Source organism: Oryzias latipes, chromosome 12 (assembly GCF_002234675.1).
Source record: "Oryzias latipes chromosome 12, ASM223467v1".
NCBI lineage: Eukaryota > Metazoa > Chordata > Actinopteri > Beloniformes > Adrianichthyidae > Oryzias > Oryzias latipes.
The window spans coordinates 3,942,340-3,967,565 of NC_019870.2; the positions used below are offsets into that span (position 1 = coordinate 3,942,340).

The 25,226-nt window shown below is 42.5% G+C and overlaps 1 long non-coding RNA gene across 1 annotated transcript in view; it reads left to right on the forward strand.

The window, feature by feature from the left end:
- LOC110016030 overlaps nucleotides 1-25,226 on the forward strand; it is a 52,531-nt gene that overhangs the window by 11,939 nt on the left and 15,366 nt on the right. The window contains exon 3 of the long non-coding RNA XR_002874345.1: nucleotides 5,171-5,266. This is a non-coding gene — a long non-coding RNA (uncharacterized LOC110016030). The remainder of the gene's footprint in view (nucleotides 1-5,170; nucleotides 5,267-25,226) is intronic.

The window sequence follows — 25,226 nt, forward strand, 5'->3', positions numbered from 1 at the left end:
CAACAGTGGGAGAACTTGCACAATTGGTGGCTGATTAAACACATTTTGCTTCACTGTACATGGATCCATTAGTCTGCAAGTGGATGGATCAGAATGGAGCGCAGAAGGGAGCTTGTGTCCCGCCCACTGTAACACCTGTGTGATAGCTACAGGCTTTGTACCACTGCATGTTTTTCATCTGCTCCAGATTAACCATGTTTTGAATAAATAAATACTCAGAAATGCAGAATTGATGTTATTTCTTAAAAAAAATGTCCTCCATCTTCAAAAAAAAAACAATCAAAACATGATTTTATATTGGAGTGAGTTTTTGTAGCTTCTCATCGCCACAATTGCACCACCAGCTGCTGTAACGGCGACAACCTCCAAAGCGGCACAAAAGTCGGGAGGAATCGGAACGATCCTTGAAAACTTCCGGTCTGATGGAATCTCCAAAGCGACATCCCCTCATTTTTCTCCCTGCTTTTCTGTGGGCGCATGCCGCCGCGCAGCTGATGATAAATGAGTGCAGCAGATCTCCGGAGAGCGTGCAGAGGAAAGAATAATGGGGGTTTAAGCACACTTCTAAATTACCAACACATTTGTCTTAGACTGTCCCCTTAGGGATGTCTGACAGCGCAGCACATAAAGTTTATGAAGCTCACATACATCTGTTCCTTATAGCCTTATTGGATCTGCTGACATCACTTAAATACAGCCTGTCACGCCGTGATCCATAATTCATACTTTGACAAAGCAGTCTTTGCTGTCCTGGCACCTGCATGCATGTGTGTGCGCCTCAGTAGTTGGGTGCGGGGTCATACAGAGTGTACGCTGATGTTTATCTCCAAGAACTGCAGGCAGGCCCACTGGCCCACCTGAAGGGAAAATAGGATTAAAGCTAACTGTTCCTGAGTTCAGCGCCAAGCCTGCAATTCTGCAGAACACGTTTCTATTAGCTGCAGAGGGGCTGCAGAGCTGCAGCTCGCCCAAAGAACCAGATGCTAAATTGTTTTTACATGCTAGAAAAATGAGTTTAGTGTTTTATTAAGAGCCTCGCGGATTAAAGGGTTTAATAACCGGCAAAGAGCTCGGTGTTCTGAATGTTTCCCTGCAGAGCTGAGCTGTTTGGAGCTAAAAAACAGATCACAGCGTGGACTCTCAAAGCTGCCACACCGCTTCCAGAGCAGCCCAGGCGCTCCGATTCATCATCTTCATTCATAAACAGTCATTAATGTTTATGACAGGTGTCGTGACATGTTTACGACAGCATTATGTCTGCTTTACGAGGCCGCTGTCAAGTCAGGTTTTACAACGGCGGTACCAGGAGGCAGCAAGGGGACCACTGGCAGCACATCCAAGCGGTCCTGGGATGTTTAATCAGTTACTCGAACACACTCACAAATAAAACACGGGGGGAGCAGTGTTTGGCAGGGAAGTCGGTCTGTTTGACAGGGGCAGCCATCAAACCTTCTCATTAAACTCTCCAGGCTCCAGGCTCTCCTGTTCTTGAAGGCTTTTATAGGAAAATCACTACTCTCAATTTGCTGGCTGTTGTAAAAGTGTGTCCCAGGCTAAGGCTGTAGGTTCTGGTGGGATTTAAGCAACAGCAACCCTCCGTCTCCTCCTCCTGTTTTACGGTGCACTGTAAAGCTGTTGGCGGGTCGACAGCAGCAGTATCTTTTTATCTGCCTGTTAATTTAAGGAGGGGGGGGGGGTAAGGTTGTGAAGTGTTTTTTATATTTGTCATTGAAAACAAAGGGTTTTTGAAACCAGAGGTGGGACCAAGTCATTGTTTTGTAAGTCCCAAGTAAGTCTCAGGTCTTTGTCCTAAAGTCCAGAGTCAAATCCCAAGTCAAAGCAGGCAGGTCCCAAGTTGAGTCCCAAGTCAAACCAGGCAAGTCCCGAGTCAAATCTCAAGTCAAAGCATGCAAGGTCCAAGTTGAGTCCCAAGTCAAAGCAGGCAAGTTCTGAGTAAAGTCCTAAATCAAACCAGGAAAGCCCCAAGTCAAAGCAGGCAGGTCCCAAGTTGAGTCCCAAGTCAAACCAGGCAAGTCCCGAGTCAAATCTCAAGTCAAAGCATGCAAGGTCCAAGTTGAGTCCCAAGTCAAAGCAGGCAAGTTTCAAGTCAAGTTACAAGTCTAAGCATGCAAGTTCTGTATCAAGTCCTAAATCAAATCAGGAAAGTCCCAAGTCAAAGCAAAAAAGTTCAGAGTAAAGTCCCAAGTCAAACCAGGCAAGTCCCGAGTCAAGTCTCAAGTCAAAGCATGCAAGTTCCAAGTCGAGTCCCAAGTCAAAGCAGGCAAGTTCTGAGTAAAGTCCTAAATCAAAGCAGGAAAGTCCCAAGTCAAAGCAGGCAGGTCCCAAGTTGAGTCCCAAGTCAAACCAGGCAAGTCCTGAGTCAAGTCTCAAGTCTAAGCATGCAAGTTCTGTATCAAGTCCTAAATCAAAGCATGAAAGTCCCAAGTCAAAGCAGAAAAGTTCAGAGTAAAGTCCCAAGTCAAAGAATGTCAGTCTCTAGCCAAGTCCCAAGTCAAAGCAGGCACCAAGGCAAAGCAGAAAAGTTCCAAGTCAATAGAGTCAAGTCTTGAGTCCTACTGTTAAATTTACTGAAGTCATTTTGAGTTGGCTCATCAACAGAATAATAATTACACAGTATGGTTTCAGGCATGCCGGGCACCAGTGGGCAGGCCGCCCATTAACAAATAAAGCGCCCACCCCCCACTCATCAGGTCCAGATCACCTTGGAGTTGATAAACCCGAGCAGCTGCACCTCGCGTTTTTCTTTAGATTTAAAGTTTGAGCAAGTTGTGAAAGTTTAAATCCCCTTGAAAATATCAAAAGAAAATATATGCACCCCCCCACCACCACCCCCACTCAATTTTTTTCTGGGATTAAAAAATAAAGCTTTATTTTTAAGAAATATCCATACTTTAAACTAATTTTTACATAATTTAATATTTATATAATCTATTATTGATTACTTTTTGCTCTGTCGGTCTTGTTCGTCTCAAATTACCCACACAAAAAAACGGGAGGGGCCTCAGATACCTGGACAAAATGGTGAAAATAAGGACTCTGTCCTTAAAGAAACTCAGTGGGTCAGTCCACTATTTTTCCATTTCTTCTGGGCTTGTGTCTCAGATTGTTCATTCATTTTCTATACCGTTTTGTCCCTTTCGGGGTCACGGGGCTGCCGGAGCCTATCCCGGCCACTTATGGGTGAAGGCAGGGGATGCCCTGGACAGGTCGCCAGTCTGTAGAATGTCCACAATCACACACCCATTCACTCTCACAACTAGGGACAGTTTAGAGTTGCTAATTAACCCATGAAGCATGTTTTTGGATGGTGGGGGGAAGCTGGAGATCCCAGAGAGAACCCACGCATGCACGGGGAGAACATGCAAACTCCACACAGAAAGGTCCCCCATTGATGTTCTGTTCCAGGTCCCCCAGCCAGGGGACTTGAACCGGGGGCCTTCTTGCTGTGAGGCAAGAGCGCTAACCACTGCGCCACCGTGCAGCCCTTGTATCTCAGATTGTAAATAATTAATAATTGAATGTTTTCTTAATACTTTTTCAGAAGAAGTACCATTCAGGAACTGCAATCTCTTACTTTCATACAGTGGTGGGTTTTCAGGACTCGAAAGGCTTTTTCTGCTGGACTGAATTCATTTGGAAAAGTACATTTAGTTGTTTTATGCAGTGGGGGAGATCCGTGTTGGTCACTTCCAATATATTTCTATTTTAATATTGCAATGTCCATGCTTACACCTAAGGAATCGGTTGAGGTTGAGGTGCATTATGGGGGTTTGTATTATTTATTTGAGTGTTTGCTATGTTTTTGTTGGTCTGTTTGTTTTCACTTTGTATTGTGGTTTTAGTTAAGTGTTGTGTTACTCTGAATGAAAACTTTGCATACAAGAGTGAGGGGGCGGTTACACTCACTGCTCATGTACAATAGGAGCCTTAAAAATATGCTCCACCAATTCTCCACAAATTGTGAAGAAGTGAACGTTCTGGATGTGTTTTTAAGATGCTGTCAGGTTGTTTTTCTCTGAGGGAGGAGTCTGAGACAAATGTAAAGAGTGAGCGACCCACGAGACTGAATTGGGACTAACTTGAGACTTGCATAGCTGGGATTTGGATATTCTGGGTGTTATTAAAAACCAACAGGATGTCAGGTTTGACTTTGACATTTAGGGTAATAAATGGCAGTTTAGTGGATGCTAATTATGCGTGGCTCTGACAACATGCTTCTTGTCACTTTTGGATGGCTTTATTTGTCATAAAACACACACAGGAGGTGGATGGTGGTTGACATAAATAGTCATATTTGGACACCTGTACTTCATTTTTATTTCTGTACCACATTGTTACAAGTATCTTGAGCCGCTGGATGGCTCAGTTGTCTGCGTGCAGGACTGGTGTATGGGAAACCAGGGTTTGTTTCCAAAGGGACACAATTAGCTGAATCCAGTGTGGATCCTTGAGAAAGATCCTTCACCCTATTGCCTACCTATGTGGCCACAAGGGGGACCAGATCTGGTCCGGTCCCCAGCCCGGATAAATTACAGGATTATGTCAGGAAGGGCATAAAATCTCTACTAAACCAATTTTGTGGGTCATTGAAAGCAGATTTGCTGTGGCAACCCCTGATGGCACATCTCAAACATTGTTAAAAGTATCTGGGCAAAATAGTTGTATTTATCACCAAGAAAAACACATTTCTATGATTAGTACTGGAAAACCACCAACTGATGCACTATAGCCTATGGCTGAGCCCTTGGTCATTGTAAGTCTACCCAACTCACCCGTCTGCTGCTACCCCAGATTTACTTTTTGAGATTATTTTACAGACAACGATGACCTGGAATCAACAACAAATAGATCTTGAGGACAAAGACTGGGCCATACGACTTATAAAGACACCCTGTTTGCAGTGTCACAAAAACAGCCAAATCTGGTATTTATCTCTTATGTGTCTTAGACTTTAATGCCCCAAAACAAAAGGGATTTAGTACAAAACTACTTGTTTTTGCCACATTTTCAAAACACTAAGATCCTTTTCTGTCTTATTAACCCATCCCACACATTGTTTGAATCTTATCGCTGCAAAGCAGCAGTGTTATGGTAAGACGTGGTGTAAAAGTCTAAGAAGTGTGACTTTTTTTTTCCATTTGTTTTGCAGGCGCTTCCTCCAACTCAACTCTGCAGAGCTCAACACGAAATCATTTGGAATCAGTGTGAAGCAGCAAAACCGAGTCTCCCAAGACGGACAGTTATGGTAAGTGTTTTTCAAACATTTTCAGAGGTTTTGGTCCATTCATTTGAGTATGACTCTAAACAGCTTAGGAAATTCCACAAGGTGATGGTTCGCCGTTGGTTTATTTTGATAGGCATAAGTTTACTTCCAGAAATGGACACAGTGTGTTTTAAAGCTCACTATCAAACACGTGTGTCTTTGCTTAATATTATTTACATTGTCAAAGAAATTACCAGGGAGAATATCAAGGTAATTCACGGATCTTAATTATTATTCTCAGACCCAATGTTTATATGCCATTGTAAAGGTCCTGGCAACAAGCAACTTTTTTAAGACACTAAGTTATAGTTTGAGATTTTGGCCATGAATTGTGCTTTTTAACCCTTGTGCTATCTTGTGGGGTCCAGATGACCCCACCCTTACATTGACGTGTTCTCCCTACAATGACAAAGGTGGATAAAGGTGGAAAGATTTCATGTAATCCATGGACACCAGTGAAGATCAAAAATTGTTGTAGAAAAAAGGTTAATCGCACCGTCTTGTGGGGTCCAGATGACCCCACTCCAAACGTTAACGTGCCTTGAAGGCACGTTAACGTTTGGAGTGGGGTCATCTGGACCCTTACAAGATAGCACAAGGGATAACCTAAAGTTTCAACTATGAAGTGGTGAAGCGATACCACCATGATACGGGACTGTTAACAAATTTTGGTTCAAATAATATGTAATTACTTTAGCCATGCTGTCATGTAGTACATTTTGTCCTTTTTAAATTAATGATCCAGGCTAAGTTACAAACTTTTGTTTGGATTTGTTTGGTTTGATGTTTCATATAAGAGGCAAACTCAGATGTGATGGTGTTGTAAAAATAAAACAAGCAATGGTTAGGCATCACATTTAACATAAACTGTAAAGACTAAACTTTTATATCCATTCTATTAGTTATGTATTACCTCGTATTGTTTTTTTCAGTGTCATGTGAGCCTATTTGGTCGGTTTGTAGGTTTGGAAACATGACACTCTCTGTTAAACCCAGCTCGTTGTTGAGCAGTGTTTGTTTCTGGAGCTGGGTCGTACTCTGGCCTCTCCTACGCCCCGTCGAGCACTTTACAAACAAACGTAAGCACTTTTATTGATAGGGTAATCCCAGACTGATTAATGGCCCAATAATCAGCTGTAACCTGCAATACATCAGAAGAGGATCAATACCGCCTGTGCTCTGCAGCCGTGGCTGGATCATTACCATGTCACTGTATATCTACCATTAGCACAGGACGGCTGAGTGCTAAAGGGAAGAGCGGAGTGGAAGAAAGAGTGTTTCCTTTCTAATGTGTTGAAAGTGGGATTGATAGAGAGGTCATTTTTTGATTTAATTTGTCTGCCTGGTCACCCCCCCCCCCTCTTCTGCCCCAAGTCTGATTAATGGCTACTGTATCGGCAGTGATAAAGATAGAGAGGGTAGAGCGGGATGTTAAATTATGACAGCGCAGTTAATGGCACCAGGAGACATTATTCTTCAGCTGTTAGTGGGTCGATGATGTGCAGGGACTTCATGTTGTTTAAAGTGCACAATGTGGATTTCTGTCCGCCTGAACTCCCTGCTTTCTTTCAGTTAATCCCTCTAAGAATTGAAGGCCAGATTTTACGATACCTCTGCTAAGAGAAACTGGAATAAACCACTTTAATGGTGTTAGTGTTTAACTGATGTATTGGACAGTGTTTGGGTATCTTTAATTTGGGTAACTTATACTGTTATATGTGTAAAACCCCAGTTTTTGCTGAACAAAAAGCTAGCAGACCCAGGACAGTTTCTGGTAAGCATATATAGTCATAGGACACAGTCTGGAATAAAAGCAATGCTCTACTGGTCTTCAGGGGTTCTATAGAACCAGAGTACCTGTTTTTTCTTTTAAATATCAGGATAGTTCTGTAGCCTTAACTCATTTAGCTGCAAAAGACTAATACATTCACACCTTCACCTGGTTTGGTGTAGTTTTCACACATGGCGCTTTTTGTGACAAACCACGGAGTGACGCAGACCAATCCAAAAGCTACTCCCTTTGGGTTGGTCAATGAATTCTGACCAGCAACCGGTCAATCAATTCACCATGGATTAACCATTTGTTAATCGAGTGACCATTTGATCAATGGGTCATACATAACCTGTGTGGGATCATTAAAGTCAAGTTATATGAAAAGGACAAGAAAGAAGACATGGTGGTCCCTCTACAGCCAACTCTTGCATCTCCTCGTACGCATTGACCCACCTGAAAGTTTTGCGAAATGCCACACCTATTCAATTCTATAGTCTGTGTTTTCTTTAAAATCATGATGCACAACGCTGACATCAGTTCCTAAAAAAGTTATTTCTGTCCCTCAGCAGTTCTGCACTGCAAGGACCATTTTGTTTTTGTCATTTTTCTTTCTGCCGCGCTAATGAGCAAAATCTTCACCCTCACCACAAACTCAAATACTCACTAAACGTTGCACTCACCTAGTACCTGGAGAAAATGAATTCTGGACATAGTGTATAACCTGAAAAATATATGTAAAAAAGATGACATCACAGCGGGGGGAAAAAACGTCAAAAAAATGAACAAGGGTAAAGTCTCTTAAGCTGCTCAAAAAACATCAAAATGCACTAACAAAGCCAAACACACATGTGGGGTTATCCAAAGGAAGTTTTAAAATTGATATGCGATGGCCATGGGATCTACAGCTTGGCGGCCGTTTGTGGTAAAGTGTGAATCTTGGCATATTTCCCATATTTCTTTTACAATATGGGAAGAAAGACTTTTGCTGAAGCGAATTTCATGAAATTTCACACACTTTCCACCAGCTTAGGTCTAAAACTACTGCAGAGCTTTTATTGACCTTTGACATCAGGAAGAGGCCGCCATCTTGAAAAAAGTCCCCTTTAGTACCAGCAACAAATTTGAACAACTCCTAGTGATTTCCATCTATCGCCTCCTAACTCCGGGAGCATCATTGGGAAGCTACGTGGGAAGAAATGGTTGTTTTTTAAAGTTTGTAGATTTAGAACAGTGTTAGTGGGATGGGCTCTAAAAGTGGTGTTTCCTTGTTTCTCGCACAATTGTTACCAAAATATTGTGAAAATTTAGTACATGAATCCTTGGTTTAAGCTGAATGTATTTTTATGTGGAAAACTGTTTTAGTTCCCACCATTAGTAAATATCCAGAATTGATTTTCTTCAGTTATCGCAGAAACTACAATGAATTCCTGAACAAAGACTTATCTAATCTAACATCTAATATGTCTAGAGACAACATATTTTCAGAAGGGTAATTAACCAACTTGTTGCCTCTTTTTGTAATTTTACCATCTCCTATTTTTGTAATTATTTAATTATCCTCCAACTTCTTGACCTCCCTGCTATTTTTTTGTACCCCATTTTGCTCCCCATCTCTTGAATCCCATTCCAAGTTTCTTCTCTCTTTGCGAATCTATGCGAATCTATTATAAATAAAGTTAAGTCTTAAATGCAAAAGGGGTTTATACAAATATAGTCCTTGTGTGTCCAATGGTTCATAACCCTCTATTGTAACAGTAAAATCTGTCCAACACAAGAGGCGTTCAGCTTGCATCTGTTTGTTAAGCTCCTGGACAGGACTAGTTAGGCAGAAAAAGAATAAAATCTGATTAATCCTATTTTTCAAAATACTCTTGTATCTGAAGACGAAAAGTTCATGGAGAGTGTAACTTTAATTAGAAGAAACAAAGTATAAAACAAGAAAAACTGCAGTCTATTTGTATGTAAAACCCAACAAAAACACACTTTGGAATGAATTTCTTTTGCTTTCTTCTGTTAAGATACCATAACTGCTATTCCTTATTGTACACCTCCCTCAGTGCATGTATTTGCAGTGAACTCCACATGTGCTGCTTCCCTCCTGAGTCGCTTTCCTCAAAGCAAACTGGAGGAGCAGACTGTGAAGCATCAGATGCGATATGAAAGAGCAGACTCACTGAAATGGATGCAGCACTTTCTGAATGAAGTGTCCCTGAAATCAGAGATCAGATTAGAGGTCAGGATTTGGTCAAATCACATCCCGGATCCGCGGGGACGCCTGTTTGCTTTGACAGATGAGGGGGAGCGGCGGAGAGGCAGGGTCGCCCAACGACGGGGAGGAGGATCAAATCAGCTAAGTGGGCAGGGGAGAGGACGGGCCGAGGTGGAAGGAAGTGAGGATGACAAGCTGCATGCTGAGGAAGAGCATGTGGGGAGATAAGATAGCGCGGACGTAACGAGGAGGGGAGGACGAAGAAGAAGAAAGGTAATTTGAGAGAGAGCAGAGGAGGTTGAGGCAGGGCTGACAGTGGGCCATTCATCCTCCATGCTAGAAGAGACAAACTGCTGGCAGAGGAAGACAGGCCCCATAAATCACTTGGCAGCGCACACACTCACACACAGGGAAACACATTCATGGTCTCACGTGCACAAAACTCCATGTGCACAGAAAACACATCTCCTACAGCTTATTTTGGCCAGGCTGGGTACTCCTTTTCTCTCCGGCCATCTGGTTGTTTTTCTGTCTGTGGAAGTCTGCAGGTTTTTGAGGGACTTTTAACGTTTTTTACTACTTTACTCTTTGATACTTTTGAACACTTTACTCTAAAATCTATTTTCTATAAGGGTCAATAGTAAAACAATGGGTGTACTATTTCTACAAACAAACATAAAGTCTTGTTTTAAAAATAACCTGCAATGAAATCCTTGCAGTCGTCATCTTTATTTTTTTGCAACAATTATTGTTGTTGTTGATCTTCAAAACTCCTCACTATACATACTTTATGGACTTTTTCTCTCTCTTGTTTAAACTCTCAAAGTTCAAACCTTCATAGAAAAGTCAAACATTCTGTAATGGAGACACAGCATGCAGGAGTATTACAATGGTCTACAACCAATCAGGACGCCGAACACAATATTGTTGTGGTTTGGGTTCTGTTTGTGTTGTATTCAACTTCCTGCCTTATTTTGAAGGTTTCTTCCTGCCTGTCTTAGTTTGAGTTTGCCTTCCATTGTCCCATTCTCCCCTGATCCCTCCCCTTGTGTCTCGTCGGTCCTGTGAGTATAAATGTCTGGTCACTACCTTCCTCTAGTGCTGGTCCATGCTGTCTTCCACCCTGTTTCTCCGTGTAGCCCGTCAGTTGGTTTTCTGGTTTCCCTGCTTTTGTTATATTAAAAATCCCTTGTTTTTTGGAACCATCTGCCTCCCGTCTCTGCACAAACCCCCACGAAATAACAAACGCACTGTAAAAACAACAAACGTCAAATTTTACTGAAAAAATAAGCTCTAAAAAGGTGAGCCACAGGGGGGACACTATTTATTGAACTTAATTAAATTCAGTTTCTGTATTTGTTTTTACAACAAGAATGATAATCAAAGGTTTTATTCATTCGAGGAGCGCCTTACCACGAACCTGATTTGGCAGCATAGATGTGCACAGGATTTTAGATGGGCACAAAGTGGGAAAACGGCAGCGAAAACAATACGTTTATAAAGTGAAATTTTAAAATAAAGTACTAATAGTTAACTACTCAGCTACTGTAGATAAAGTGATACAATTGTCATTTCTTTTATGTAAACAAATTACTGTCAACCTGAGTTTGTTCACTTTATGGACGACATAGAAAGCAATAACACACTGGAGGCACAATGTGCTGCAGGCATGATTAATATGAAAAACGTTTACACACATACTTTTATCCCCAGAATGCTGAAATTATTCCTATTTAACGTGATCCTAGTGTATCAGTGAGGATTCTGCAGGCGAGTTCAGTTTTCAGTAGTATTTTTATTTTTGTCAGTCACTCCAGGTTCATGTTAATCATCCACAGCTGTCTTCATTTCTGTTCATTGTCTTCAGTGAGTAGAGGGGTCTGGTTTTCAGTTCTTGTCTGGTCATCTGCTTTTTGTTTCTCCATGGTTTTTGTTCATTTATTAAATGTTTATGTTTCTGCCTCTAAGCGCTGTTTCCTGCATTTTGACTCCCACACCTCCAGTTCCTGACAGCTGCACCCAATGTGACTCTAGCTCTAGATTGGGATTCACAGCTACACTCTCTTTTGCCTCGTATCCTCCAAACACAGCCTTTTGTTGAGATTGGAAAGATTTTAATACAAGAGATTGTGAACTGAATGATATAGAATTTAAAGAAGGCGATTACGTTAAACAGATACATTTCGTGTCAGACCTGTAGTGAGGAAGCTGTTATGTTTTATTCTGGAGTTAGTACCAGCTTCCTGTCCCTGCACCATCTGCCCTGTGTTGTATTGATGCACCGCTCAGACGTCTGGCTAAAGTAAAAAGTGACCCCTTGACTAATATAGAGCATTTTTCTGAAATATGAACCACATTTGAGCTCGTTAAATCAGTGGACGGCGGCTGGTTAGACCAGAACTCAGTCAAGTAGCTTCATTGTCACGTCTCTTCAGGTCTCCATGGGGCAGCAGCTTCTCTCGCCGTACCCGGCCGTCCCCGGCCGTCCCCGGCCGTCCCCAACTCTCTCTGGCGGTTCTGAGTCCGATTGGCGCAGCAAAGACAGAGGCGGCTGCTCAGAACCCCCGTATTACAAGAAAATGGGTTCGATAGACCAGTGTTCTTCAACCTTTTTTGAGCCACGGCACACTTTTACCCTGAAAAAAATCCCGCGGCACACCAGCATCCAAAAAAAAAAAAAAAGCAGAAATTCATGGTCTGTATTGATCGACAGCCCCCCACCCCCCCATCCCCCGCGCGCAATCTCACGTGGATTTTTGTGATAATTGTGGCAGAAAAAGCAGGGAGTTGCGGCTGTTTTTTTCTAAGAGATGAACCACCAGCTTTAGCTGGTATTTTTGTTAGAACTGAGCGACTTTATCAGCAGAATTAAGAACAAGGAAGTGAAGACTTTAACCACTTCTGATTGGTCAGACTGATGACATGTGATTAAGTCTTCAAGAATGATTGGCGGAGACAGTTAAAGGGGCGGGACTTTTCCTTACACAGTTATAGCTGCAGCTAAATCGTGGTACCGTGATTCTTATCAAAATTTCTTTAATAGAATTAAATAAACACAAAGAAAAAGTAATTTTATGATCGTTTATATTCCTAACTACTCAGTGTTTTATCAGGGCCTGTTTGGATGAACAAAGAGCTGATTTCCTGGAGATGGAAAATGTTTTTAGATCAGTTAATGAGGGCAATTTCTCCACGGCGCACTTGACCATCTCCCACGGCACACTAGTGTGCCGCGGCACACTGGTTGAAAAACACTGCGATAGAGTACCGGGGGATTTTGTAGCCACATTTGTTTCTGATATCTCTAACAGAAATGAATTGATGTTAATACAAAAAGAAAACAGAGAGCACTTTTTATTACAAGGCAAAAAGGGCAGGTGCTCAAGCTCCCCTAGCGGTCGATGAGTGAACGTGTCTGTTTACATGATATCATACATTTATAATCTTTTACATTTAAAATGAAACAATGTTTGTTTCATGCTTCTAAGAGCAAATCCTGATCAGAGTACACTTAGGTGTATTCAGACTGAAAATTAGTTCCAGATTATTGGGAGAAAACGAACTCTGGTTCACTTTAAAGCAAACCAAATGTGTCCAGTCTGAATACACCCTTATACTCCAGTTTTTGGAGGTGACCGCCCTGGTGTGACATACAGTCCCAAAAATACATGATTGGGCTTTTCGTGAGGATAAATGTATCTACATCATAATATTAGTTTCTAGGGTGTTCATGTTAAAATTTTCAAATCAAATTTATTTAAATTCACAAGGTCTTGAATTTAATCTATGGCTCAGTCCCAAATATATCTGTATTTTACACTTTTTCATTCAGAGACCATTTTTGCTTCACCATGAAAAGAGTTTTTCATCCAACCAGAACTTTGAATTGAACTAAAGCAGATGTTGCTTTAAAAAAAAAAGTTCATATTTAGGACTGACATGGACATAAATGAAATGGCATCAATAGAAAATCCGATTTGATGAATTTATGTCTCATTTTGGAGGTTTTTCATGATTGAATTTGATGAGAGATTAGTCAGAACCATCACGGTCCACAACAAATGCATCAAACTGTCATGTAATGAAGGTCAAAACCAGTCTAAAACATTTAAATGACAAAGACACTTATAGCATAAAAAGATCCAGTGTGTTTTAATTTACTGACAAAAGGGAAATCTAATCATTAAAAAAATGTTTTTATTAGCGAAGAATTACAAAAATGAAAGTTTTCAGTTCTCTTGCTAAAAGCTCTGTATTCGGTTTTTAGGTCAGTTTTTGAAGGACTCATTTTTATAGTTTCATTGGTGTTTTTACCAAAGTAATGGACTCTTGCTCCACTGTTTTCATAGCACTATTTCTGTCATGCTGGAATGTTTTACATTTTCCGCTCAGACTCCAGTAATACTTCGCCGGCGGTCGCAGCTCTTCCTGTCCGTCTCTCTGTGGCGGCGGCGACTGGCAGGTTTGACTGATCCACTCACGCCGTGTGGGTTCTGTCAGTCGCAGACCTCCAGCTCTCCTCCGCCGCCCCGCGAGTCTCCAAAGCGCCGGCTCCTTCTCGACCCGCCCTGACCTCTTGGCCGACACAAAGCCTTGACAGTGAGCCGCAAACTGAGCGGGTCAGGGAGGAGCTGCCCTAGTGTTTTGTTATTTCAGTGATTATTAAGGGCTGACCTTATAGAAATAATGAACGAAACGCGGTGGATGCTAGTCATGGAATCAAGCTTCCTTCTGGTAGCTCATTCCTGCATGGTGGATCAAGACATCAAGTCTGGGGTTTGGCTTTTTAAGCCGAGGAAATTTGATTAAACTGGCATAAAATTGTGAACTACCGTGGAATTAATGATTCTAAAATAAACCTGCTGATGCTGCTCATTTGCTCAGTTTCCAGTAAGATTTTTTTTTTGTTGTTATTGCAGCTGAGCTGTAAGTATCTTTTTTGTCACGCACCACAGAAAACTGTAAGTAAATCGCATCTGCAACCCAAAACAGTGAAGGACATTGTTTTCTGGGTGCATGTAGTATAAAAAGCTGCAAAATTAAGCGTCATTTTCCAGAATTAAAGTAAAAAAGAATATAAGAGAACAGCAAACCTTGTTTGGACCTGAGGGTCATTGCACCTCAAGAGCCACAGAAGTTTAGTTTCACGTGATCTATATTTGCGAGACTCCTGTAAGTGAACACGACGGGTGTGCTTTAAAGAAGCAAAAACATTTTGATTAGTCATGTTGACGAGGAGCTCACCTGGTACTGACGGGCATCTCGATGGAAAATACATTTCTATGGAATAAGCTGTTAAGAGACGCAAAGACAAACCTGGTCTTTGAGTAGAAAAATGACCACTCTGGGTTAAAACCACTTTCAGTGTCACAAGAACAGGCAGAAAGCTGGATCCAAATGCAGAAGCTACATAAGCTCAGGGGGGGGTCAATAGCAGGCATAAGATTATCAGAAGAGAGTTATCGCGGACAGCCGAAAGCAAAACCAGCCTACAGTAGTAGGCACTAGGCTGCGCGATGGGCGATCGCTGTGAAGTATAAACTGGGCTTTAGTCAGCCTTCAGGGCCGCCATCAGTGAATGAATGTGTGTGTGTGCATGGGTGGAAGTGACTGAAAAGCATTTTGGACCATGCCTTATATGAGGATCCCTTGTGCTATCCTAGGCCCGTTAACGATGGGAGTTGGGTCATCTAGACCCACTAGACAGTGCTCTGAACCTTTTTTGTTTAATGATTTGTGATCTTCACTGGTGTCCATGGATTACATGAAATCTTTCCACCTTTATCCACCTTTGTCATGGTAGGGAGAACACGTCAGTGTAAGGATGGGGTCATCTCGACCCCACCAGATAGCACAAGGATTAAAAAGCACAATTCATGACCAAAATCTATAAATTAGTGTCTTAAATATTTGCTTGTAGGGGTATATCTTTGACATTCCATAAGTTTACCACCATTTACACGATCAACTGACTGACGCAGAGAAAGCCAACGCGTTGAAAATTTGCGGTTATCCTGCAGAGTTTTATAAGGAATTCTGGGAACAACTGGCACCAACGTTTTATAAAACGGTAAAATTTATCAATGAAATGTGGGCCCCCCCTCTTTCGGTTTTATTTGCACCTTAGACATGTAGGGCCCTTGGTAGGGGGGGTGCTTGGACATCACTGCCAGCAAGCAGCGGATGTCCTCCTAGCACCCTACCCGCCAATTTTAACCGCACCTTAGACATTTAGGGCCCCTTGGTGGGGAGGGTGAGGGGACGTCACTGTGAGTAATCAGGAGACGTCCCCTTAGTGCCCTACCCGCCAATTTTAACCGCACCCCCCTTAGTACACACACCCCTCCCCCCTCAATATATACATCCCAACATAAACACACACACATGCACACACACACTCTCTCAAACACACATACACGCACACACATTTTGCAAGGAAGGTGGGACCTAGGACCATCTGTCCCCTGCCTCTTCCCTGGTGGGGGGTACGGGCCCCTTTGCAGCGGCGGCTGTGTCCCCGGGGTGCCGGCTTCCTGGGCCCGGCGGTGCTCTCTCCGCGCGGTGGGGGGGTTCACATTACATCTGAGCCGGGGGTGTTCGTGTCCCTGGGGGGTGGGTTCTGGTCCTTGCTCCTGAGTGCTGGGCCCCGCCAAATTTCCAACTGTGGCCGAGCCTGGTCGGGCCATATTTACAACACCCCTTGTGGGCCCTCTTTTTTCCCCGGGGTTCCCCCCTTCTGGGCGGGGGCGGCGGGCCCCTGCCTCGCTCCTCCCTGGACCAACCGTGGGCCGGGCGGGTGGCTGCCTGGAGTGCGGAGTGGGTCTCCCTTGGGGGGTCCTGGCTCGTACCTGGGGTTGGGGCGGGGGGATGCCCGGAACTCCTGGGTGGTGGTGGGGTGCTCGTCTGGGGCTGTGGGCGTCCTTCTCCGGTGGGGCCCTGCGTTGGGTTCTCCCGGCGCGGCGGGGGGGCTGCTCTCCTGGTTGGGCTGGGGCGGCGCCCTCTTTCCCTCCGTGCCTCCCTGCTCTCTGGCTCTGGGGGCCTTGCGGCGGCCCTGCTGGCCCTGGCCTGGGTGGCGGGCTTGGTCGCCCGGGCGGCGGTTGTTCCCTGCCGGTTCCCGTGTGGCGTTGGGGGGATTCCGGCTGCCGCTGCTGGTGCGGTGGGGGTCTTGGGGTGGGGATGGCTGGGCACTCTCCCTCCTTCTTTTCACGTTCCACCATCCATTTTAGAAGAACATAAACACTCACCTGGGCACAGGTGTTAGCTCAACAGACTGAATGACTGAAATATTTCACACTAGTTGGTTTTAAGGCATAAGTATGCGTGTGAACACTATCTGTTTTGTGTACATGTCGACAGGTGGACATTTTTGCAACTAACAGGTGTGTTTATAACATTTGAGTGTGTGTGTGGACAGGCTCCGCCCTTTTTTTTTTTTTTTTTTTTTTTTTTTTACATTTGAACCTTACCATAATGATTAACAACCAGTAAACTTGCTGCTTTATGCTGCTTCATGGTCTTATCCCCCTTCCCCTCCTGTTATCACCCCCTACCCCCCCTCTCTCTAACGTCCCTCTCTCTTCTTCCCCTCTTTCCTTTTCCGTCCGGTCCAACACCAAAGATTTTCAGACATGTTTGAAATTAATAAAGTTTGGCCTCAATTACAAAAGGGGTTTATTCAGACATACCTTTGGTTTGTCTGAAGATTAATAACCCCTCTTGTTAAAGTAAAATATGTCCAACCCAAGAGGCCCTCAGCTCTCATCTGTCTGCCTAGCTGTTGGACAGGACAAGTTAAAAAAAAAAAAAAAAAAAAAAAAAAAAAATTTATCAATGAAAGCCAATCTCTACCACCTAACATGAACTCTGCCAACATTATCCTTCTTCTAAAACCAGACAAAGACCCCACGAGTCCTTCAAGCTATCGCCCCATTTCTTTAATTAATGCAGATGTTAAAATTATCTGCAAAGCACTAGCACAGAGAATAGAAAAAGTCACTCCTCACATAATTGACTTTGATCAAACTGGATTCATCAAAGGCAGACACTCGGATGACAATGTCCGCAGACTCGTTAACATAATAGACTTTGCCACCATCAAAAACCAGAAATGACTATACTATCACTGGATGCTGAAAAAGCCTTTGATAGAGTAAATTGGAAGTTCTTCATTGCTGCCCTCCATAAGTTTGGGTTTGGAGAATCATTCATCAATTGGATCAAAATATTATATCACAACCCCAATGCATCAGTTAGAACTAATAAACAGACTTCCAACAGGTTTTTTCTTGGAAGAGGAACTAGACAGGGTTGCCCGCTCTCCCCCTCTCTTTTTGCAATATTTATCGAGCCTCTAGCTGCAGCAATAAGACAGAATGAGAGTATTAAAGGAATTAAAACCAAACACAGCCATCATAAAATTAGTCTCTATGCAGATGACATATTACTGTTTTTAAGTAATATACATTCTGTAAATGAAACGGCAACAATCATTAATGAATTCTCTTCTATATCAGACTATTCCATTAATTGGAATAAATCTGTTTTATTACCACTGAACAGTAATGCGGAGCAAGGACTCACAATACCAGTTAAATCAGGCACACATAAACCAGGCTCGACTAAGACAATGTTACAACTATCAGAATGGCCATTAGTGTTTGGAAAGCCATTATGTTGGCATTTCTGATAAAAAATGTAATGTTTCAGCCCAAGACTTTTACTTTGAAAGGTACAGACTTGTGCAAAAATGGTTTCTTTTTGATCCATATTTTGTGCATGTGTGTTTAAAAGCCTAAATGCTGTGCCACACAACCACTTTATCTTGTGATCCATGTGTGATTTACGTAAATCATAAATGTTTCTTGCGTTCGTTCGTCATTTGGCGATGTGTGCAGATGTCCATCGATTGTTTCGGCCGACGGGTCTTTACGTGAGTTTGGTTTTGAGTTTATTCGCATATTTTAAGTAAAATACGATGCGTATTTTCAGCACAGTTTATACGCAATTATTACGTAATTCTTTTGCAATTGTGCGTGACTTTTCTAGATTTGCAAGATTTTTGCATACACCGATTTGTGGCTGTCCGCGACCGTTTCACATATGTCTAACAGACTTTTCACATATATAACTTTTATATCGCGCATAAGGCGCATATATCATGTTAAAGTGATGTAATAGACGCGCACATTTTTGGCCAGATTTGGCTTTTTACATTGATTTATGCGTTCTTTGCGTGGTTTTAACGTTGTGCCTGTGTGATACATTTTTCTATTTTTTTCCATGTTATAACCAATTTTCAACTGTGCAATATACACAAAACGTACATAGTGGCTGTTTGACACGACTTTAATGTAGAATATCTGAAATACCAATACCCAAACTTAAAACCCAAATGAATAAACCCATGTGGTTTTTTAATACCTCTAAAAGATTTAAAAAAATCTGGCTAATCTTTCTTTTTTTTATTGAACTGATCATAAACATGGAAGCAAGACTTTTAAAATCAGAAATGTAGTCAATTTTAGGCTCTGGAGCCTAAAAACATGTTAGCAGAAGAAAGATGTTAGCAGTAATAAACCAAATGGCTGTAATGAATAAATGTTACATAGAAAGACGTGGGGGGAAAAAAGCATTTTTACAATAGGAAACTTTTAGGATTTTTCCAGTATTTTTCAGATTCTACAGACTTCAGGTGGTTAGTTTATTGAAAGTTAAATTAAAAGACGACTCAACAATTACCAATGGGTTGTCACGAAACAGTCTCAGAAATGCGGTTCAGAAAAACTCCAACTGGACTTCTTATGAGATGTCTTGAGCAACGTCCTGTGGAGACCAAAGTGGAGTTGGTTGAGCGTAATGACCACTGCTATGTTTGGTAATATAACATTGGAGCTGAAACTCCACATACCATCTGTCAAACACGATGATGGAAGGCTGACGCTAGCTTGCCGTCCCAGGGTTCCTCTGTGTATCAGAGTAACTAAGAGGCAAATGTGAAGTCTGAGGGGGGAAGCCTGGTCAAATGCAGGTCACTGGGATCCAAATCACAGCCAAACCTCTGCAACAGAAAAAGAAATGTTCTGAGGTTTCAAATGACCATCTCAAAGTGTAGAACTTCATCAAACCAGAATGTTGTGGTATAACGTCTGCCGTACGCCTTGCACGTACTTCTGGATGAAGGGTCTTAAGGGCTGTGACCTCTGTGAGTCTGCTGCATCATGCTAGAGAAAGTCCTGCATTGTAGGAAGGGCTCATGTCCGTATAATCTATAAACAAGATGCTCCAGGATTTCGCAATGTTGTGATCGCACCAATTCACGCAAACTCAATCAATTCCTGCAGCTGTTTCTAAACATCTGCAACTTCGTCCAGTCACCACAATGTTGGTCAGTCGCTCTTATTTCGAAAAAGGTTGAACTCATCAAACTGTATCAACCACTCAAATTTAGAGGCTTGGTCATGTATGTCACTAGTCATACATGCTTAACCCTTTAACGCCGGCACGCTGGCTCCAGTGTAGACTTTCTTTGAATTACCCTTCAACACTGATACAATGTACGTACTTCCAGCGGATTCTGAAGTGGAGAAAAACAGCTTTGCGCTGATATGCAACACTTTAGTGAAGTGTTTACGCAATTAATGTATACTAGCTGATTCTGTCAGAGACCAGCAGCTTTGCACTAAAGTACAGTGTTGCATGTTGAACCGTGTCAGTATCTGCTGGAAGCAATTACATAAATGGTTGAAGGTAGTTCAAAGGACTGTGTGTTACTTTGCCGTCGCCGTCTTACATTAAAAGGTTAACATCCTCACTTCCTTGTGCTGACACGGCTAATAAAGTCTTTCACAACGAAAAAAACAACTGAAGATTATCGTTGAAGTCTTGCAGTTTCTCGTATCAGAAGAAGTGCATAGAATAACGAATCTCAGACCTGTTTGGCATCAGTGCCACCGTCTTATCACAACCCACTGCCTTACCTAAGGTCCACTGGGTTAACGCAAAAGTATTTGTAAAGCCCAGTTTCCCCTGAACGGTCCGATACTATCTGTTATTTTGAGCATTTCCATTAAGACCAAACTGAACCATTTTTGGGGCACCGTGGTTGTAGGTCCGTAATGGAATGAAGCAGTTAGGGCAGAGCTGCTGTTGTCACACGAAACCTTTTGATTGGTGTGAGGTCATTAACAGAGAAAAACAGGGCCAAAAAGGCACCAAACAACATGAAATACTCTGCACACATGAAATACCATGCCAAGCGGGGAAAAATGAGCTGCAGGAGGGCCTCCGTTGCTGTTGATAACTTTGCTTTTGCTGTAGCCGCACTTCTACGACACAAAGCTTCACGATCGGTCTACACTCTGCATGCGTTGTGATGGTCCAGCTTTGAGTGGAAACACTCGCCTGAGCTACCTGGACCATACTAAGCCTGACCAGACCGTTCTGCTCAGTGGAAACGAGGCTTAACTCTGCTATTGTAACTATATTACACAACAAAAGAACACACTGAACAGTCAGTTACAACAGTTAGTAAATATCCTCTGTCATGTTTTGTTGGAGCACAAACAAATTCGACAACTCACAAGATCTTTTCAACCATGAGTTATGCGCGAAAAATAACCAAATGTTTCATATAAAGTCTGCTGGCATGTGTGGGGTTACATAAAATGACAATTCAATAAACACCTGCCTTAAAATCTACACTAAAGCCATTTGATGAAAATTAATGTTGAAAAAGTTTTATTGCAACTTTTAGGAAAACTCATTGCAAATTCAGCTTTTTTGTAATAAGACTGTCATAAAAAATGTCCACGAGAACAGTTTAATGTGTTGGTTTTTTGCCAATCTAAAGATATGAAGACCTTTAAATAATTTTAATTTAAGCGTCTGTGTGGTACATCGTCAAGAAAAGTGGGACCCCCCCCCAAACAAAACAAAAAAACAAATAAAACAAAATAACAATACTGAATAATCGAACAGTCGCCCAACTAAAACATGTTCCTCCACATCAGAAAGGTCACATCCTACATTTTGGTTTCTGCCTCCAAACTCTTTGTTTGGGCTCTTGTCGTTTTCCAGCTTTATGCCTCCATTGATCATCTGTCTTGGTGATGATACCATGTTTGCTCTTTTATTTTACCATTTGTTTCATTTAAACTCCTATCGTGGTCGGCATAACACCCATATTAACTGGTGGAGGTTATTTTTTAGCTTTCAACTCAATATTAGGCCTCACAGGTTGCATATCTTTTAAGCGTCTTTGGTGAATGGATATAAAAACACAATGGATGGAGCTAAAATATCATGCAGGCCCCCAATGAGGCCGCTTCGAGCTTTGTCACCCTGATGGCACCGCTGAGGACACCCCGGGACGGGGCAAAGTGGGAGTTTATGGATCAATTGCTGTCACTGCTCAGGTGTCCTATGATCTGTAAAGCTGCCTGCTTAAAAAGATTATGACTGCACCGTAGGTGCTGGGCTGCTGCGATTACACAGTGTGAATGCACGAGCACAAAAAGGAATAAATTACAAGGTAATGATATTAAAAGCACAAAGTCGTTAAGATGCCAAGTTAAGACACAATAAATCCAGTCATGGCTTCTTCAGCCCGTCCCCACACAGGGTAATTAAATTAGATTTATAAGCCATATTACATCGGTGCTAGATACTTCATCCACCCACAGCTTCGGCTCCGTCCCTCCATCGTGCTCTGCTTTATTAGACGACCTGACAGCTGGCGAAAAAATATGGTGGAATGTTTCAGGTCCCAGGCTGCGAAAGCTCTGCAGTGGGTGCTCCGTCTTTGGCGGTGTCAGTTATGTCCGCCCGTAATATATGGAGGGCTCTATTTCTCTGCAGAGTGGCGCTGCTTATGACCCAGCCCAACAGCTTTATCACCGTCCACACTCTGGGCTGCGCCGCCGCTGCCACACCACCCCAGATGCCCTCGTCCACCTTCACCTCCCTCGGTCGTTTCACTGATGTCCTGAAACAAAGAGACAACTGAAAGGGGATCGCCGTCTGCACTTCCGCTGTGGCCGGAGTGCAGGATGTACGTCACGCAGGGATTCTGAAGGCCAGGAAACCTGCAACAGAGAAGCTTTTTGTTTTTAATGGCAGCCAAAATTCCATCACCTAAAGAAGGCCATCAGAATGATGAATGTTTATCCTCAGAAACCCCCCTGGTGGCAGGAACAAACGGGGTCATGGAGGAGCGGTGGAATCTAGAGAGTTACCAAAACATGACAGATGGAATCAAACCATCAGTTTATACTGAAATATATGTAATTACTAGCTATAGCATGATAATTTGAACAAACCAGGAATGTTTCAGTGTTTTACCATATTTACTTTTAGGTTTGAAATGATTTTTTAACAAAGGGGAATCTAAAGAAGACATGAGTGAATATTTACCGACTGGTTGAAAAACAATAGATGAGAGAAGCCTGTAATTTTCAACTCAACTAAGAGAGACAAAATGAGAAAAAAAATCCAGAAGATCACACTGTCTGATTTTTAATGAAGTTATTTACAAATTATGGTTGAAAATTGGTATTTGGTCATCTACAAATCTACATCTCGCAAAGCTTTAACTTCTTCTGTAAGAGGATCCTCAGTCCTCCACTCGCTACCTGTATTGATGACACCTGTTTGAACTGGTTATCTACATTAAAGACACCTGTTCACAACCTCAAACAGTCACACTCCAAACTCCACTATGCTCAATACCAAAGAGCTGTCTAAGGACACCAGAAACCAAATTGTTGACCTGCACCAGGCTGGGAAGTCTGATCTGCAATAGGCAAGCAACTTCATGTGAAGACATCAAATATTAGGATATGGAAAGCAGACACGACCACTGATCATCTCCCTCCATCTGGGCCTCCACACAAGATCTCACCCCGTGGGGTCAACATGATCACAAGAACGCTGAGCAAAAATCCCAGAACCACACGGAGGACCTAGTGACCTGCAAAGAGCTGGGACCAAAGTAACCAAGGCTACCATCAGTAACACACTACACCACCAGGGACTGAGATCCTGCAAGTCCAGACGTGTCCCCCTGCAAAAGCCAATACACGTGCAGGCCTGTCCAATGGTTTCTAGATTTGGATGATCTAGAGGAGGATGAAACCAAAATAGAACTTTTTAGTAAGAACTCTGCTTGTCATGTTTGGAGGAGAAAGAATATTGAGTTGGATCCAAAACACACCAACCCTACTGTAAAGCATGGGAGTGGAAGTGTCATGCTGTGGGGCTGTTTACTCAGTAAAGGGACCAGGACGACTGATCAGTGTCAAGGAAAGAATGAATGGGGCCATGTATCGTCAGGTTTTTGAGTGAAATCCTCCTTCCATCAGCAAAGGCATTGAAAATGAAACATGACTGGGTCTTTCAGCATGAGAACAATCCTAAACACACTGCCTGGGTTACGAAGGAGTAGCTTTATAAGAAGCATTTCAAGGTTCTGGAATGCCCTAACCAGTCTCCAGCTCTCTGCTCCATAGAAAATCTTTGGGGGGGGGTTCAAAGTCCGTGTTTCCCAGCGACAGTCCCAAAACATCACTGCTTTAGAGGAGATCTGCATGGAAGAATGGGCCAAAATACCAGCAACAGTTTGTGGAAACCTTTGAAGACTTACAGGAAATGTTTGACTGCTGTCATTGCCAACAAATTGATACATAACCAAGTATTGATTTGAAGTTTTGGTATTACTACTTATTTTTCACCATAATTTACAGATAAATTCTTTTAAAAATCAGTAGTTGAGATGAAAATTACCTATGATGAAAATTACATTTTAAGTGGAAGAACTTGCACCAATAGTGGCTGACTAAATACCTTTTTGCCCCACTGAATTAAATAAAATTAAATACTATGTAAAGTATGTACTTCACAAAAAACTTACCACACACACACAACAATGGTGCGTTCCATTTTCATGACGTCCCTTAAGGTGTCTGTACGAGCCTCAAGAGACTGTAAGACACTCCTGCCATCCCTTTAAGATGTGGCCACTCCCCTCTGTGATCCTCCACGGGCCTGGACAACACAAAAACCAGTGTTTACATTCTTCATCCACCTCAAACTTCAAATAACCTTTAAATCAGATGTATGGTGAAACAATCTCTGCTCCAGACCAAGCATCCCTGTCCTGAAGAAACCCTACAAGTTCGGAGTGTGCTTTAAGTGACAGTCATGCGTGTGTGAAATGCCAATCAGACAAAAATCTAAACTTCACAAGAGTGATTGTGAGCAGAGAAGAGCAAACACATTATCATTAGGGTAGAGGGAGCGGGAGGGGGAGGACATTAATCTGCCAGTATCACTTTCAATTTGCAGCGATAGCAAGAAATCTCACAGCAAGTGTGCAGTTAAAATCGGTTCATGCAACATTTTAGATGTCACGGCTGCTGCTGAAAGAGGGCATTTTCAAAGGAGTGAAACGCTGCACAAACAGAACTTGTGGTGTGAGAAGAGGGCAGACAAAAAGCAAAGCAGTGCGGGACATGAACGGGACCGGAATGCAGCCTCGTGTGGCTGATTTTAATGAGCTGTGGCACTTTTATTATCATTATTAATTAGCAGTTTTCAACCAGCGGGTGCGATCAATAAGGTGGAGTGAAACAAATTTCAATGGGCAATTGGAATCAATCAGAAAGAGTTTTTATCTACATAACTGCCACTGCTCAGGCTCGTTAGGCCTAGCGGTGGGAGAGGAGAGATTTGTAGCCTTTTTAATTGGAACAGCGTGACTGAAAAGACATTTTTCTTTTCCCACTGTCGTCTGGTGTCTGCAACTGTTTTGGCTACATTTTTTTTCTCTATTAGTATTTTTTAATCTAATAAGCAAATATAGTTTAAGGTACATTTTACACACTCTGCACATGGATGCTTATCCCCATCCTTCCCTCTCCTTAATCAGACAACCGTGAAAATGAGATTAGCAACTCTCTGCTCAA